The sequence below is a fragment of the Arachis duranensis genome, chromosome 6, assembly GCF_000817695.3.
Source record: "Arachis duranensis cultivar V14167 chromosome 6, aradu.V14167.gnm2.J7QH, whole genome shotgun sequence".
Classification (NCBI taxonomy): Eukaryota; Viridiplantae; Streptophyta; class Magnoliopsida; order Fabales; family Fabaceae; genus Arachis; species Arachis duranensis.
In genome coordinates, this window is record NC_029777.3 from 68,883,272 (window position 1) to 68,886,702 (window position 3,431).

The 3,431-nt window shown below is 36.7% G+C and overlaps 1 non-coding gene across 1 annotated transcript; it reads left to right on the forward strand.

Annotated features, from left to right (window-relative positions):
- Positions 1-500: 500 nt before the first annotated feature.
- Positions 501-608, forward strand: LOC127740392 (small nucleolar RNA R71). The gene has a single exon (XR_008001069.1). It is a non-coding gene; the product is annotated as a small nucleolar RNA R71 (small nucleolar RNA).
- The last annotated feature ends 2,823 nt before the right edge of the window (positions 609-3,431 follow it).

Genomic DNA, 3,431 nt, shown 5'->3' on the forward strand with positions numbered 1-3,431 from the left:
TTTCTTCCACCATTATTGTTGTTGAAACCTTGTTGAGGTCTCTGTTGATCCTTCCATGAGAGATTTGGATGATTTCTCCATGAAGAATTATAGGTGTTTCCATAGGGTTCTCCTATGTAATTCACCTCGTCCATTGAAGGGTTCTCAGGATCATAAGCTTCTTCTTCAGATGAAGCATCCTTAGCACTGCCTGGTGCATTTTGCATTCCAGCTAGACTTTGAGAAATCAAATTGACTTGCTGAATCAATATTTTGTTCTGAGCCAATATGGCATTCAGAGTATCAATCTCAAGAACTCCTTTCTTCTGATTCGTCCCATTGTTCACAAGATTCCTTTCAGAAGTGTACATGAATTGGTTATTTGCAACCATTTCAATGAGCTCTTGAGCTTCTACAGGCATCTTCTTCAGATGAAGAGATCCTCCAGCAGAGCTATCCAATGACATCTTGGACAGTTCAGACAAACCATCATAGAAAATACCTATGATGCTCCATTCAGAAAGCATGTCAGAAGGACATTTTCTGATTAATTGTTTGTATCTTTCCCAAGCTTCATAGAGGGATTCTCCTTCCTTCTGTCTGAAGGTTTGGACTTCCACTCTAAGCTTACTCAATTTTTGAGGTGGAAAGAACTTTGCCAAGAAGGCATTGACTATCTTTTCCCAAGAGTTCAGGCTTTCTTTAGGTTGTGAATCCAACCATATCCTAGCTCTGTCTCTTACAGTAAAAGGGAATAGCATAAGTCTGTAGACCTCAGGGTCAACCCTATTAGTCTTGACAGTGTCACAGATTTGCAAGAACTCAGCTAAAAGCTGATGAGGATCTTCCAATGGAAGTCCATGGAACTTGCAATTCTGTTGCATCAGAGAAACTAATTGAGGCTTAAGCTCAAAGTTGTTTGCTCCAATGGCAGGGATGGAGATGCTTCTCCCATAGAAGTCGGGAGTAGGTGCAGTAAAGTCACCTAGCACCTTCCTTGCATTGTTGGCATTGTTGTTGTTTTCGGCTGCCATGGATTCTTCTTCTTTGAAGATTTCTGTTAGGTCCTCAGAGAGTTGTGCCTTAGCTTCTCTTAGCTTTCGCTTCAAGGTCCTTTCAGGTTCAGGGTCAGCCTCAACAAGAATGCTTTTGTCTTTGCTCCTGCTCATATGAAGGGGAAGAGAACAAGAAAATATGGAATCCTCTATGTCACAGTATAGAGATTCCTTGATGTGTTAGAGGAAAAGAAAAATGGAAGGAAGAGGTAGAAAATTCGAACTTATCAAGGAAAGATGGAGTTCAAATTGTGCATTGAGGAGTAGTGTTAGTCCATAAATAGAAGGATGTGAGAAGAGGGGAAGAAATTTTTGAAAATAAATTAAAAAGATTTTAAAAACATTTTGAAAAAGATTAATTGATTTTTGAAAACTAAGAGTGGGAAAGAAATCAAGTGATTTTTGAAAAAGATTTTGAAATAAGAAATTAAAAAGATATGATTGAGAACTATTTTGAAAAAGATGTGATTTACGAAGATATGATTGAAAAATATATAGTTTTAAAAAGATGTGATTGAGAAGATATGATTTGAAAAACAATTTAAAAAATATTTGATTTTGAAAATTAATAACTTGGCTAACAAGAAAAGATATGATTCAAACATTAAACCTTTCTCAATAGAAAAGGCAACATACTTGAAATGTTGAATCAAATCATTAATTGATAGCAAGTATTTTTGAAAATGGAAAGAAATTGATTTCGAAAAAGATTTGATTGAAAAGATTTGATTTGAAAAAGATTTGATTTTGAAAAATTTTGAAAACTTAAAAAAAATTTGCATTAAAAACAAAATCTTCCCTCTTGTGCCATCCTGGCGTTAAACGCCCAGAATGGTGCACATTCTGGCATTTAACGCCCAAAACTCACCCCTTTTGGGCGTTAAACGCCCAACCAGGCACCCTGGCTGGCGTTTAAACGCCAGTTTGCCTTCTTCACTGGGCGTTTTGAACGCCCAACTTTTTCTGTATAATTCCTCTGCTGTATATTCTGAATCTTCAATTCTCTGTATTATTGACTTGAAAAGACACAAATTAAAAATATTTTTGGATTTTTAATGATGAGGAATAATCAAATGCAACTAAATAACAATGCATGCAAGACACCAAACTTAGCAGTTTGTATACTACTGACACTAACAAAATGAGAATGCATATGAGAAACAATAAAACACTCAAGTCAAGAGAATTTAAAGATCAGAGCAATGAAATCATCAAGAACATCTTGAAGATCACTTAAGACACATGAATGAATGCAAGAAGAACAGAAACATGCAATTGACACAAAACTTAACATGAGACTCTAGACTTAACAAGAAGCATACAATATTTTTGGTTTTTATGATTTTGTAATTATTTTTGGATTTTTTTATTTTTTTTTTGGATTTTTCAAAAATTATATGGAAAAGAAAATAAAGAGATTCAAAATTTTTAATAAGAATTCCAGGAATCGTGCAACGTTAGTCTAAAGCTTTAGTCTAAAGGAATTAGACATGGCTAGCCAAGCTTCAGTAGGACATTACGTTCAAGAGCTAAATTGATGAAGATCAATCAGCTTTGGTGATGATAAGAACATCACCTTGAAATACTAGAATTCATTCTTAAGAACTCTGAAGAAAAATACCTAATCTTAGCAACAAGATGAACCGTCAGTTGTCCAAACTCGAACAATCCCCGGCAACGGCGCCAAAAACTTGGTGCTGTTGCCGGATCAAAAATTTGGCACTGATGTTACCGGACCAAAAGCTTGCCGAAAACTCGAACAATCCCGGCAACGGCACCAAAAACTTGGTCCACGAAATTGTGATCATCAATGGCGCCATCAACATGGTACGCACAATTGTAATGTCAACTATTTATCACAACTTCGCACAACTAACCAACAAGTGTACTGGGTCGTCCAAGTAATAAACCTTACGCGAGTAAGGGTCGATCCCACAGAGATTGTTGGTATGAGCAAGCTATGGTCACCTTGTAAATCTTAGTCAGGCAAACTCAAATGGTTATAGAGGATGTATGAATAAAACATAAAGATAAAGATAGAGATACTTATGTAATTCATTGGTGAGAATTTCAGATAAGCGAATGGAGATGCTTTGTCCCTTCCGTCTCTCTGCTTTCCTATTGTCTTCATCTAATCCTTCTTACTCCTTTCTATGGCAAGCTGTATGTAGGGTTTCACCGTTTTCAGTGGCTACCTCCCATCCTCTCAGTGAAAATGTTCAACGCACCCTGTCACAGCACGGCTAATCATCTGTCGATTCTCAATCAGGTTGGAATAGAATCCAGTGATTCTTTTGCATCTGTCACTAACGCCCAGCCTTCAGGAGTTTGAAACTCATCACAGTCATTCAATCATTGAATCCTACTCAGAATACCATAGACAAGGTTTAGACCTTC